Source organism: Cavia porcellus, unplaced genomic scaffold (genome assembly GCF_034190915.1).
Source record: "Cavia porcellus strain 051 isolate PalLab524CR breed Dunkin Hartley unplaced genomic scaffold, mCavPor4.1 scaffold_29, whole genome shotgun sequence".
In the NCBI taxonomy this organism is placed as follows: Eukaryota; Metazoa; Chordata; class Mammalia; order Rodentia; family Caviidae; genus Cavia; species Cavia porcellus.
In genome coordinates, this window is record NW_026947512.1 from 19,559,908 (window position 1) to 19,575,322 (window position 15,415).

The following is a 15,415-nucleotide window of genomic DNA, read 5'->3' on the forward strand; positions in this document are numbered from 1 at the left end:
CAGTTCTTAGATCTCGTTTATTATGTCATTGAGGGTGGGGCTCTTGACTATGTGTGCCTCAGTTTCTTCATCTGTAAAATGGGGAGAAAGTAGGGTAGTTCAGCTTGATCACTGGGCTACTGGTTAGCATATGGGGACTCGATCCTCAGCTCCAGTTCCTTGGGGCAATCATTTTTAACTTTTCTCAGCACAAATAATGTCTCATTTAATTCCATACTTTGCATTAGAGTGTGTCTGTAGGAAATGATAAACCCACCATAGTAGGAGAAGATGGCAAGATACATCAAAATAAATATGCATCTACTGATTCAGCAATCTTAGATCTATGAGTCTATTTGAAATGTGTCCTATATCCCTATGTTGTGAGACCAGGTTATTAATCAGAAATACAACAGGAAAAAGTATGTCTTACATTCTACTACTTATTTAAGAAAGGGGGAAGGAATGCAAAAGTATATGTGTATATACTAGCTCAGTAAGAGGATAGAGCATGAACTACATTTTAAAAGGTCACTGGAGGGAAACGAGGAGGCAGGCACAGGAGTTTTACATTCAAAGCTGACTTCGAATATGATCAGTCTCCAATTTAAGAATGACATCTAGAGAACATTTGTAAGTTGGATTTGTTTGTTAAGTCTGTCAAAGTGAGTCTTACACACCTTTGATACAAATAAACGTAGAATGTAAAGCATAAACACACCAAATGCAAGGTCTGTTTATATCCATGAACGCTTGCTACTCAAATGTAAGTGAGTGACTTACTGTATACTTTGCTGTGTGACTTTAACATGTGTAAATATGTGATTTTATGTAACACAGTTAAAAACATTAAAAGAAGTTCCTAAAAATGAAAATGAGACAAATGAATCTATGATGGCAGTGGCTGATGTAACACACATAGAGAAATTAAAACATGGTAATTTGACTATATTTCATTCAATGGATATACCTGCAAGAATAAAAAGAACTATCTCACCCCCTCTTAAGAGTTCAATTCCCTGATACCAACACAAAAACAAAAACAAAAACAAAAACAAAAACCCCTAAATTTGTTCCAACAATTATATTATGGATTCTACTACGGTATTATTGTTATTGTTATTCTAAGACTTTTACATGTTCATTATGGGATAAATCAAGTCATAATATTAATGCTGCTGAAAAATAAAATTTTTTTGGTGAAGATACTCATGTAGGATTTATGGGATTGGATAAAATTCTGTAACTTTTATTTTTTTAAGACAGGGTCTCACTATGCAGCTGTCTTAGTGACTTTTCTCATTGCTGAGATAAAATACTCAACACCCAAAGTTAAAGGGAGAAAGGTTTATTTAGCTCATAGTTTGTAAAGATTTTAGCCCATAATGGGCTGGTTCCAAGGTCAGGTAGCACATGGCAGAGGGCCACGGTTCATGGCGGTAGAAGCCAGTAAAAACAAGAGAGAGCGAGACAAGCCTCTTTTTTCTTTTATGTTGTATCCAGTCTATTGGGATTAGGGCAGTGCCAATCCAATCAGCAGACTGATCCAGCAGTCACTCACCTTTAATCTCAGCACCCTTAATCCCAACATTGTACTATGAGTCAATCATATACCCTAGATTCAGCCACATCTGAAAAAAAGTCTATGACCCCATGAGGCTTTGGGAGGACATCCAAACAACACAAACCATAACATGACATTATCACCTGTTTTACTTCCCAGCTGCCATGAACTAAACATTTATGCTCTCTGCCTTGTTTTTCTGCCAGGATATCAGGGAGTTGCAATGTGGTAGTATATAGAAAGGTTCTTGGAAAACAAATCTTTATATAAATATTTTACTTCTGTTTGAAAGCTGGAGAACAGACCTCTCCTAAGGCACTGTTGTAAAAATCTAAGGAGACCTATGATTTTGAAGATGACAGACAGACAGAATCCTTAAAGACACGTGAGATTACACTCACCACCAAAGCTTTTTATCATCATTATTAGGGCTTTGGGGTTAAATAAGAAGGGCCCAGGGAATAGATCTCCTTGTGGTCCAGGGACAGGAAAGTACCAGAAAGGATACTTGAAGCTCAGGGGAGGAGTAGGCATCAAAGGTATCCTGATATTTTGCAGCTGTGAGAAGTCTCGAGAATTAATGTACAACATGTGGGTTACAGGATACTCACTGCTAAATGAGTACATTTTGACTCTAGTCACACACACAAACACACATTCACACACAATGGTAAATATATCAGATGATACATATGTTAATTTGTGTCCATACTAACCAGTTACTATGTGTATATATCTCATAACATGTTGTATATATGAATGATACACATATATAATAAAATTTACTGAAAAAAGAATATGACATATGTTTCAATTTGTTCAAATTTTCTTTGGAATATTTCAATTGCATTCTGAAGTCTTCTCATGTAGATTATTCATATCTTATTATTATGTACCTGATCATATACTAAATTAGTTCCTGCATACTAATTCTGACTATATTGAACGTTATTGCTCTAAATAATCCAGAAGAAATTTTTAAAAACTCCTTGATTGAATGAAAATGAAAATACAACATATCAAAAGCCACAGGACACAGATAAAGTGCTGCTGAGAGAAATCTATAGTACTAAATCTACCCACTCAAAAATAGGAAAATCTAAGGCCCCACCTCAATAAACTAAAAAGAGAAGAGCAAAATAAATCAAGCCAAGTAAAGGAAGGAAATAATAAAGCGCACAAATCAATGAAATTGAAAGTAAAAACAACAGAGAAAATGAATAAAATAATGAGCTGGTTCTTTGAAGAGAGAAGTATAATTGGCAAAACTATAGCAAAACTAAACAGGAAAAGAAGAAACATGATCAGGCAGGAGAAAGGAGATGCCACTTCCAAAGCTAGGACATCAACAGAATGATAAATAAACACTATGAAAAATCCTGCACACACAAATTTAAAAAGTTAGATGAAATGGACTGGACCCTCAAAACACAGATCATCACAACTTCCAATGTGTAATAAAATAATTTACACAGCTTAGTGAGCTTTAATAACTTAGTAATTACTAAAGAAATTGAATTTACAAATTTAAAACTCTTTACAAAAGGAAACTGTCAGGACCAGATAGTTTTGCTGAAGATTCTACCAGGCTTGTAAAGAGGATGTAATGTTACGTCTGTAAAACCTCTTCACAACAGAACAGGAAGAACACTTCCCAGCGCGTTTCATGAAGTTACTGTCATCACGATATCAAAACCAAAGAAAGTAAAAACAACACACGTACACAAAAAGAAAAAGAAAACCACAGGCCAAATAGTATCTCCAATGAATATAAATTTAAAAATCTTAAAATATTAGCAAACAGAATTCAGCAATACATAGAGAGAATTACACCCTCTGACTAAATGTAAGTCAGTTGTACAGGGATGCAAACCTAGTTTACTATTCTAAATTTTATCAGTAGAGTCCACCATATGAACATGCCACAGAAAAAAGAATCATACAATATATCAATCAATACAGAAAAAGCATCTGATAAAATTCAACATTCATTCATTCATGATAAAACAGAAAAACAGGTTGGAGAGAAACTTCCTCAACTCAATTTTTTAAAAAATTTAAAAATTTACTTAAAGGTGAAAAACTGTTTTTCTTGAAATTGGAGACAAGGCAAGAACATCCACTTCCATCCCTCTTACTCAGATAGTGTTAAAACAGCAAACTCAGGCAAGATCAGGGATTAAAGGGAGTGAAAGTTAGGAAGGGAGATATTTCAAAGATGACGCCCAAGGACTCTACTTTTAAATTTCTTAATTTATCAAAGTTAAAAAGGTAAGATAAACATACAAAAATCAACTGTAATTCTATATATAAGCCATGAACACATAGAGAGAAAAAAATGAAATATAGTACCATTTACAGTTTCCCCTAAATCTTTAGGTATAAAATGGAAAACCAAACATGTATAAGGCCCATATGCTGAACATCTTACAATATTGATAAACCATCAAATATATAAATTAATAGAGATATATCATGCTCAAGAGTTAGAAAAAAACACAATAAAGATGCAAATTATTCCCAAATTCACACCTAGTAAATACAATCTTTATCAAACCCCAGAAAAATTTTAGTAACTGTAGATTATTCTAAAATTCATAGGGGAAGACAAGGAACACAGGAGGAAGAATCAGTCAACCCAATTTAAAGACTTATTTATAGTCACAGTAGTCAAAACTATGTAGCACTGGCCAAGTAACAGACTAAGATCAATGGAACATAAAAGAGATTCCAAAAACAGACCCATACAAATATGCTTTGTGGCAAACAATGCAATGGAGAAAAGATGGCCTTTCCACGAATGGTGCTGGAGACTTTTGCAATCCACCAGGGAAGAACAAAAAGAATGTGGAGGGTGAGGGAGAGGGGGCAGAGGGGAATCAACACAAACCCTTATATAGAAGCAGAACTCAAAATAGAAAGCAGACTTAAATATAAAACTTATAGAAGAAACACAGGAGCAAATCTTAAGATATAGGGTGAGGCAAATGGTTCTTAGATTTGACAACAAAAGCATGAGTCATAAAAAGAGAGACTGATAAACTAGACTCCATCAAAATTAATACTTTTGTGATAAAGAATAAATGGGAGAAATCATGCATATGACAAAGAACTAGTAGTTCTAAAATATATGTATAAGGAGCTCTCAAAACACAGTAATAAAGACAGCAATCCAGTTAAAAAGAACATAGGTAAAAGACACAAAAAATCCAATAGATATACAGATGCAATAAATGAAAAAGCGTTCATCATTGTCCAGTAAGCAGAATGCAAATTAAAAACATAATGAGATGGAAGAAAAACTAGTGGAAAGTACTACACACCCATCAGCACAGCTAAAACAAAACCAGCCTCTCCATGAATGCAGGGGCGGACGTGGACACAGTAGGTCACTTAGCGTCACTGGTGGAGATATAGAATAGTACAGCCAACCCAGAATGTAATTTGGGAGTTTCATAAATAAATAAACATGTAACTACAATATGACTGAGCAAGTAACATCTGGGCATTTGTCTTAGAGCAACACAGACTTACGTTCACACAAAAATCTGTATATGAATGTTCATAGTGGTTTTATTCATGATAGCAAAAGCCTGGAAAAAATTCAGGGGCATTTAAAAGGTTAAACAAATAGAGGTACATTCTTATCATGAAATACATTTCAGTAAATGAAAGAATGCAATTGCTTACTTACTTATTAGCAATACCAGGACTTTTGCACTAAGCTACATCCCCAGGCCTTTTACATATTTTTATTTTAAGACACGGTCTCACTGAGTTGCCAAGCAGCCCAGGCTGGGCTCAAACTTGTGATCCTCCCGCCTCAGCTTCCCTGAATGCTAGAATAATAGGTTTGTGCTATCACTTCCAGTTTGCACTTTTGATACAGACAATAACTTAGGTGAATCTCCACAAAATTATGCTAAATGGTAAAAAGCCAACCAGAAAAGGATGTATACTGTGAATTCACTTATATAACATTCTGGAAATGAAACTAGAGAAAAGCATTGGCAACCACTAATCTCTTCTCTAGTTGTCATTTCCATGTGAACTTATAGTGGTCTCAAAATAAAATGTTGAGTTTAAAACGTTTGATTCTCTTTGTATTTCAAATAATTATATCATCTGTAAATAATACCATCTCGGGGCTGGGGATTTAGCTCAGCGGCATAAGCGCCTGCCTTGCAAGCAGGCAGTCGTTAGTTCGATCCCCCGTACCGATAAAAAGGAAAAAGACAAAAAAAAAATAATAATAATACCATCTCATTTCCTATTTTTGTATTTCATTTCTTTCTCTTGGCAGAATCCATTTAGTGTCACTGAATGTGCAAACATTTCAGGTAAAAAAAAATCTGCTACTGTCAGGGGTGGTGGCACACGCCTGTAATCCCAGCACTCAGGAGGTTGAGGCAGAAGGATGGTTGCTAGTTTGAGAACAGGCTGGGTTACAAAGTGAGCTCAAGGTCAGCCTGAATTGCATAGTGAGACCCTGTCTCAAATAGACCAAAAAAAAAAAAAAAAATCTACCACACAAAGTAATACATACTTAGAGGACAGCACAAATTATAGGTTCTAAAACTAAAATACTCTCCCAGGTTTATTAAAAGTTATCCCTGTTAGAATACACTGTCTGATGCTACCAGTGGTCTGCATGCTCAGGGGTGACATTTAAAGAAAAGAGATTTGTTTTCCTTCCTTGACACCTTGTTTCACTAAGGAGACCTCACATTCTAACTGTGCAAAATAATCAGCTAAAATCAAATACAGTTATTTTGGTACAGCTAGACCTGCATTCTGTAAGTATTAGCAAGATGAGAAAGATTTTCTAAATGGAAGATGGGTGATTCTCTTTGGAAATTCAAGATGCATGTGAATACTCTCATCCATGGTTGAGATCTGGGTACTGAAAGTCCAAGGTGGAAGGGCTGCATCCTGCTGCATTGTTATGGGCTAAGAAATCAGTACAGAGACAAAAGGGGGAACTCCCCCTCTTATGGTTACCCATTGATGAGGGTGATTAAACACCTCCACCAGCTCTGCCTCCCAACACTGTCACATTGACAATTAAATCTCAGCATGCGTTTTGATGGGCATAAACATTCAAACCAGCAGTCACCAATGACATCAATGTCCAATAGTACTGATTCTTAGCTCTCACCTTTCTTGATCTAATACAAGTGATCACTTTGCCCTGGAAACAGTTCCCTCAGAGACATCTGGAGGGATGCAGTAGCAATGCTGCACTTTGCCAATTCATGATTTCTATGTGAATTGAGCGGAAGGACCCTCCACTGGCCAGTGATGTGGCTCTCCTTCCTCACTTCCTTCTCAGTCTCCTCTACTGGGTTCTCTTCTTCTCTACAACTTCTGACATTAGAGTGCTCAGACTGTCCCAGGCTCTCTCCTCTTTCCTACACACTGTCTGCTCTGGCAAGCTGTTTGTTTTTCAGGGTACTCAATCCCACCTCTGCACCCAAAACTTCCAATTTAAGTCTCTAGCCTAGACCGCTCCCTTGGCTTCAGACACACATCCAGCTGCCCACCCGCCATCTCCAGTTTGCATCCAACAGGCACTGCAGGACCAACAAATGCAACGCTCACCCGCCTCTGTCCTTCCATACACACAGCCTGTCCTGCGACAGCTCAGGACACAGCCTGAGGGTCTTCTCTGACTCCTCTTCCCCTCCCACCTCACACCTGCACCATCTTCAAACTGCACTGCCTCTCCTAGAAGGGGACTCTGTTCTTGCCTCATTTTCTCTGCTGCTGTTGTCCGGGTCCAGGGTACTCTGCTTGTCTGCTGTCTCATTTTTCTACCTTGGGTTTTTGTGTCAGTCTCCTCTTCTCAGCAAGGAATTCCCTGGCCACACTATCTGAAATTGAAAATCATTTCTCCGATATTCCCTGTCCCTGCTCTCTGCTTTACCTTATAGCTCCTTAGCATTTACCTAACGTACCCTGTATTCTGCTCATTTTCCTTATTTACTGCCTGCCTTTCCCTATTAAAACAGAAGATCCTTGAAAGCCTTGGATTCATCTGTCTGATTTACTGCCCCAACATCTGTAATAGTGCTAAGCCTATAGAAGGCACTCCTAAAATATGTGCTTAATAAGTGCGTATACTTATCTGTACAGCTATAGTGAAAAGTGTTTCCCGTGTTCATGCTTCCCTGGTCCTTCTAGAGCTTCTCCAGCAATTAGCATATGCAACACAGTCATTAACACTGCATATTACCCTTATCTTTCTAAAGCCTAATTCCTTTCTTTTTTTCACTTTTGTTTTTCTCCCTTCTAAGGTCTACTTTTTCTCCCTAGGCTCTGAGTTCCCTGAGCATCAGCTCTGGTTTTCCATTTATTATTCATTTCCCTTCATCACAAGGATGTTACTGGTCATTAACCGGTTATTTCTACTGCTTGGGCTCAAGCATAATATTTATTTTGGCTAAGACTAACTTCCTAGTTTATAAATGTTCTGTTTTCACACCTGATCCTTTTTCCAGTATTATCAACATCACACCACATGAGGAGGGTCAGGGACTAGAAGTATCCTCAAAGGCATCTATCTCCACTTCGAATAATAACATTGGTTACTAAATGCTTTAAAATTTTTAAGGCATTTCAACATTCACTATAATTGATCATGACAAGTGCTCAGCGTGCTATTTTCATTCTCATTTCACAAATAAGAAAATGAAGCCGGGTGTCATGGTGCACACCTGTAATTTCAGGTCCTCATCTGTAATTTCAGGTCTTCAGGTAGCTATGGCAGGAGGATGGCAAGTTCAAGGACAGCTTAGGCAACTTAGGGGGATGCTGTCTTAAAAAACAAAAAGGGTTGGGGATATAATTCAGCACAAGGGCCTGGCTTCCATCTCCAGTGTAGGACTGGTAGGTTAGGAGGACAGAAACCTGAAACTCAAATGATTTTTAGATATCCTTCTTCTGGAACGAGGAGCGGAACCTGAATCTCATGGCCTCAGACAACATGACCTTTTTTCTCTGCCTTCTTAAATTAATACCAATGGGAAAACGGAAGGCAGGCTTAAAGCAACATGTAAGTCATTTGTCGGAGAAAAGCAAGGAATTTCTAGCTAATGCAAAGTCCCTTTCCAGAGACATCAAGTTCTCTTTCTTGCCTGGCTCAATATCAGCAATCCTGGTCGCCAAGGGAGGTGCTGGGAAGGAAGGCAGGGAGACAGAAGGAATCCCTTTCTGCCAGGGCTAAATACACAGGGTGCCAGACAGTGCTTAGGAAGGCACAGCTGTTCTCCAGAGGCAGAGAGGGCAGATGTGCCACCTACTGCTGCCACCACCCTTGGCTGTGCTGGCAGTGTAATCTGTGAGCAAAGAGGTGGCTTGGATGAGGCGGAGACAAAGAGAAAGACGCCCGAGTGTTGCCTGGTACCTGCCTCAGCTCAGGCGCTCCTCCGCCACTGTCACCAGGAATACATACAAGCAGCCTCCTAAAACACATGCACGACAGGCAGTGAAACCACCTTCATTAAAGGAGTGTAGGCTGGGACATGCCTGTCTTCACTGGTTTCTCATTTCGCAGATGCAGTGCGTACTTCCTGCTTTTGTAGCTCGCCAGGAAACGGCAAGAAGCAAGGGATGGTGTTCCAAAGTCCTGAGCTGTACAGAGTCAGGAGTGCTGTGACTTTTTAAAAATACTTTGGTAACTTTGATTATGTGCTCCCATTCATTTCATGTCTGTGCTCTGCTTCTCTTAGCAGCCTAAGTGCTTTCTGGGGCAAGTCTATTTCTCCCCTCCCATCTGAGACTTCATGAAAACAGGGGCTGTGCCACCCCATCAAACCTGAAGCTGCTTGAAGGCAGGGGCTGTGCCTTTGCCCTTAGACTCGGAGCTCCCCAAGGTCAATTATGCCCTTCAAAAGTTTTAGAATCGGCTGGGGATTTAGCTTAGCAGCATAAGCGCCTGCCTTGCAAGCGTGTGGTCGCAAGTTTGATCCCTGGTACCAGTAAAAATACAAAAAATCTCCAGAGTGACAGGACATTTCTCTCCACTCTTATCCACAGGTGTGGTTCCACCTCCCCTCTGCAGTGGCCACACTGGCCTATCTGACTTCTTGGAATCAGTGAGTCCCATGGGGCCTGGTGAGCCATTTGGGAAGGTAACCCACGTAAGTCATTTGTCAGAGAAAATTTCTAGCTAAGGCAAAGTCCCTTTCCAGAGACAACAAGTTCTCTTTCTTGCCTGGCTCACAGGCACCTTGGTCCAAGTGTCAGCGCAGGTGCCAGAGCCCCAGTCTCTCATATCTGCACTACGATGTGAAGGATACAGGCTGTTATGGGTCCCGACTTTCTCCCTGCCTTCTGGCCTATGGGGGTCACTTTTCATCCCAAGAACAGACCAAGAGGAAGGACACCAGGCTCAGTATCACAGCAGCACAGAGGAAGGAGACCGCCCTGGATTGATCACAGAGCCCTGTGCCCTCATAATTCATCATTTTGCACTTCCTCTGACAGTGCAGAGGTGGGAAAACAAGGATCTCGCTTAGGGAAAAGTCTGGTTTTCAGATAACAAGAGTTATCTATGTAATTTACAGTGTCTCCTCTTCCATCAGATCTCCTGAGAAAGCTGGAGTGGGATGAAGTGGGAGGAATCCGTGATTAAATGGCACTTATATCTCCTTCCAGTGCATGGAGTTTATTATCTAGCTAAATTCAGTAACCTTATTTATTTAATCTATTTTATTATGAAAGTATTCAAATACTAAGTTTTAGAGATGCATTGAAATAATGTATGTATTTTGTCTTCCTAATGACCTTAATGTAGCTATTCATAAAATGGGCTTTGGAAATAGAGGACTATGCATGAATTCTGTATCTTAATCTGTGAGTTACTAGCTGTGTGACTTTGGGCAAATTACTCAACCTGAGTTTTGCATTCCTTGTCTATAAATTGCGGACAGCATTTCTCTTTGATCCATTCTCTACACACTGGATCTAAATTCTTCGTGCTAGTTTACAAAGCCATTCATTCCCCAGCTGGCCCTGTGTCTGCTCTGTTATCACACTGGACTTTGAAGACCCCATCTGTCCACAGAAATTTATTCCATCCCACCCTCCACATGTGCGTTAATCACTTTTCAGAACACTGCAATTTAAAGGAGGAGGGGTTCGTTTAGTGTCATGGGTTCGGGGGATTCAGTCCAAGGCAGAAACATCAGCGTGGAAGGGCACAGTGAGGCACAGCTGCTTAGTTCATGGCCAGGAAGCAAAACAGGAATAGCAGCACAGAGGAAGGGGTCAGGGACTAGAAGTATACTCAAGGTCATACTTCCATGATCTACCCAGATACACCCAGAAGTATGCTTTATTAATTCCCTAAACAGCTCCCAAGCCAATCAAATCAATAGTTAACCGTGACAACCTGTCATTACGTTTCTTGCTGGTCTTAACTCATTCATCACATTTCATGCTTCCTCAGAGAGGGTGCCTTTGACCTCCTAGACCAGGTGGTTCCCAGCCTGCTTACCAACATTTCCCAGACTGTGTTGTGCAGACAAACAAATCAGCCAATAGCCATGTTAAAGGATGGCAGGTTCTAATTCAGCATGACTGGGTGGGGCCCTCAGTGGGATGCTGCCTTTGGATTTCTAACAAGCTCTGGGTGATCTGATGCTGCTGGAAGGAACACCCTACGAAGTAGCAAAGGCTCCCAGAAACCTCCAGTTATTTGGTTAAGATCAACTGGTCTTTCTTGTCAGACCTAAGGCCTTGGCACATCTTTGCCTTGTCTCAGCCCCCAGCCCACCACTTGGATAAGAAGCACTCAAGAAAGGTTTAGAGGGCCAACTAATCAATATCTGCAATGTCTCTGGTCTGTTTTTTTTGTCAGAATAAAGGGAGTCAAGAATGGTGTCGGGTGCCAATAATAATAATAATAATAATAATATGCTGATTAGAGCTTCAGAAAGCAAGAACCATGTCTTTTTCTTCTTTTCTATTCCCAACAGTTCTTAGAATTTGACTGCCTTGTTTCATTATCAGGTCCTGGACACTAAATCAAGGCTCAGAAAGTGTGCTGGACGGACAATGAGGGAACAAATGAATGACAGACTGATCTGCGACCCCTTAGGAGTATATATGCCATAGAATGGCACAGTTAATGTATCCCTGTTCTTCTGTATCAACTCAAACCACCCTCTATCAAAACCTACTTGGGATGAGGAGCACAAGAGTTTAGACACAAACAACAAAGACCAAAGAGTTACTGTGCAGTCCTGGGAGCAAACAAACAGCGACAGCCCAGGAAGGAAAATTATTGCTTTTAAAATTATGTCCTTAGTTCTCAAAGAACCAGAACAAAGCAAGATTGTGCTGGCTGCCTCCCCTGCAAGAATTCACATTCTAGACTCATTGAAATGCCAGTCTAAATGTTGCTTAGAGCACAATCGCTAACCCCAGCAAGCAGCAGCCATGGCGGGGGCTGCAAGGCCCCCTCCCACCAGTTGTACCGCAGCCTCAGGCATGAGCCTCAGTTCTCTGCATTCAGCGCTTCTGAATGCCCCAGCCTGCTTCCCCTCCTTCACGTTGTCCCCTTTCGCCTAGTCTGTGCCATCTCTTCCAGGCCAATGGAAAGCTGTGTGCAACTCAAAAACCTCTAAACAAAATCATCTCAAGGAAACAAATGGATTGGCTGGTTCCAGGAACTGATACCAGCTGCAGGGCCCACTCCCTTCTCAATGTCCAACAGCCCAGGAAAGAAAAAATGTAGAAAGGGTGCCCCAGATCCTGTGTTTCTTCTAACCCTAAGGTGACTTTGGAGTTGGAAGAGGGTTGGAAGAGGGTCAACTCACATATGAGGGTTGAAAATGTCAACGCTCAAATTCAAAGGCTGGGTCTTAAGTATTTAAAAAATGAAAATAACAATGTGGTACTGAAACGATGCCTCCAGGCTACCATATCAGAGGTATTACCAGGAAGTAAACATTCAAAAGCCAAATGAATAGCTCAGGTGTTCCAGTTTTTAGGTGGTGCATTTTTGGAGAGTACTCTTTAAAGTCCACTTGTGTAAGTTGAAATCCTGACTGCCTACTGTCATGGTCACTCCAGGTGTGGTGTCCCCAGCAAAAGTCCGGGTAAATGAACAAAGGCAGCAAAAATGAACACTTGTGCTCTACTAGGCAACTCTCTAAGGGCAGAGGTGAATGACACAAAGAGACAGAGCCCTGACCTAAAAGGACAGCAGCTCAGAGGAGGAAGAGACTGGAAGGGAGGGGGCTACTGGGGTACAGGGTCAGATACTCTTGGCTACTCTTCTCCATTGCTGAGACAAAATACTCGACACTCACAATTAAGGAAGGAAAAGTTTATTTAGCTCACAGTTTGTAGAGGTTTCAGTCCATAATCAGCTGGCTCCAAGGCAGGGTGACACATGGCAGACAGCAACAGTTCATAGTGGTGGAAAACAGCACAAACAACAAGAGAAAAAGGGGAGGAGCACCAGAGAAGACTCTTTCTGTCCTTTATATTGTATGTAGGCCACATGCACTTGAGTGTAGCACTAACACCCAAAATCCTAGCAAGGAACCATGAATCATTCACAGACTATAGAAACCCACCCATGACTTCATGAGGCTTTGGGGAACATCTAGACCCAAACCATAGCAGTCAGTGATGGCAAACTTTTTAAAACTTTCAATGTTAACAGACTGCTGGTGCAGCATGCATGCCATAGGTTCACCACTACTGGCCTACGTCTTGCAAGCAGCAAAACTGACACAGGTTGGGAGGGAAAGGCACAGGTTGTTTTGTCACTGGGTTGAGATTTGAGCAGTAACTCGAGGCTGGTCTTAGGGCAGGAAGGATGCCAGTTTAGAGGGAGAGAGAATTTCACGCAGAAAAGCAGTGTGAGAAAGACTGGAAAGAACTCCAGAAGCTGTGAATGCCAAGCTAGAGGGTTTTCTTTTCTTTTTTAATTATGCAAGAAACACAAAATGCATTCTTACAGGAAAAGGTTCCAGAGATACATATGAAGTTAGCCAATCCCTCCACACTCTACTGTTTCACCTAAGTCCTCTGGAGAAGCAACACTGTCATTAGCTCCATAAATAGCCTTCAAGCAAGTGACAGACCACATGCAACAGTACACAGGCAATCACTGGAACTTCCTGGGACAGGAGCTCTGTCCAAATGATGAAGGGTCAGCAGAGTCAAACAGGTGACTCCTGAGAATGGAGGACTACGAGCCACCAGGTGGAAGAGAGAACAGAGGAGGAAGAGACTGCACAACTGAGCTTGAGATTGAGACTGATGGGTGGAGACTGAGACTGAGGGAGATCAATTACAGGTAGAAAGAACAGATGGGGGAGTCGCTTAAGGGTAGAGCTGAGGAGAGTGGGGCAGAAGTGCAAAGGCAGAGGCAAGAAACAGCTCCCTTCACAAACAGATTTGCAAATCAGGGTTAGCTGCAGCAGCCAAGATGGCTAGTAATTCAGACAAGCAGAACCTAGAGTGCTGGTTCAGAATCCCAGCAGGAAAGAACTCCAGCGTCTCTCCAGGCCCCCTACGGGTTTCAGTAACAAGGAAGGTCTACTTAATATTTTAAAATCTGAGCTGTTATCTGTCTCAATAGTGAAAAAATTGTTCTTAATACACAGTAAGTGCTATGAATTGAAAGCTTTCAAGCCTAAATTATAACGACCCAAAAGAAAAACTAATGAGTCTGGAGGATACCATTGAGTTCCTAACCAATCAACAGACCTTCTTCCCAGTTTATAGAGCTGCAGTTTATTTTTCCTGATGCCAAGATGTCCAGGGAAGAGACATCTTCCCCCACCTCCAGACCTCGGCTACAAAGAATGAGTCATGATTTGGCAAGGAAGAGGTTCAGGTCTTAGTCAGCACTGTCTTAGTCACCCTTCCATCACTGAGACAAACTACCCAACACCTGCAGCTTCAAGGGAGAGAGGCTTATTCTGGCTTATGGTTTCAATCTATGGCCACAGACTCCAGGGTAGGATATTGGGACAAGGTGCTCAATCCATCGCAGGAGGAAGCAGACCCTGAAGAAGAGCCTTGGATGAGAACACACCTTCCAAGCCACGCCCCCGGTGTCCCACCCCTTCTGGCCAGGCCCCACCTCTAAAAATGGGCATAACACATGGTATTCCATTTCTATTTGCTTATTGTTGGTTGAGGGATGAGACTATGGCTAAGCTGGCCAATGAGATCTGTGAAAGTCAGCTGGGGAAAGTTCTGACAAATATTTTTATCGCTGCTAAGGATACACAGATCAGCATACAATGCTTGAAATATGGCAGCCATTTTGTAACTAAGAGATGATAACGTGGGGAGTAAGATGACAAGCTAAAGACATGGCAGTGAAGCAAAAAGAGGCCAGTTCCACATATACCCTAAGTCCTGCCCCACCGCTGGGACCACTCACCTTCAGACTACTTTTTATGAGCAATAATGTTCTTCTTATGAGCGGTAATAAGTCTATGCTGCCTGGAATTCTGGTAGTCATCTACAGGCAAGCAAATCGGAATTGATGAGATGACCTACACTAGTTTTTACTACAGCCTTGGAGTATTTAACTGGGCACGAGTATAGTGGGCTTAGTTAACCACAGAGGGAAAGGGGGAGAAACTGAACAAAGATGTCGCCTAAAAGTGCTAGAGCGTCCCTGGGAGACATAAAGGTCAGCTCAATTCAGGGCAGGGCGATGCAGCACAACCTGATAGTTAGCACTAACTGTGTATCTGCTATGCACAAAGTCCTTCTGGGAATACAATGGCGGACAATATGGCCACCATGGAATCTGTCTTCTTCCTTTTCTTTGTAAACACAGCTGAGCAGCAGGCCCTGCTGCTAGATCACTTGGTCTTCTTCACAGGTTCTGTT

At 41.3% G+C, this 15,415-nt stretch overlaps 1 protein-coding gene across 19 annotated transcripts in view; it reads right to left on the reverse strand.

The window, feature by feature from the left end:
* Nucleotides 1–15,415, reverse strand: part of Nfasc (neurofascin) — a 164,023-nt gene that overhangs the window by 89,833 nt on the left and 58,775 nt on the right. The window lies entirely within an intron of this gene.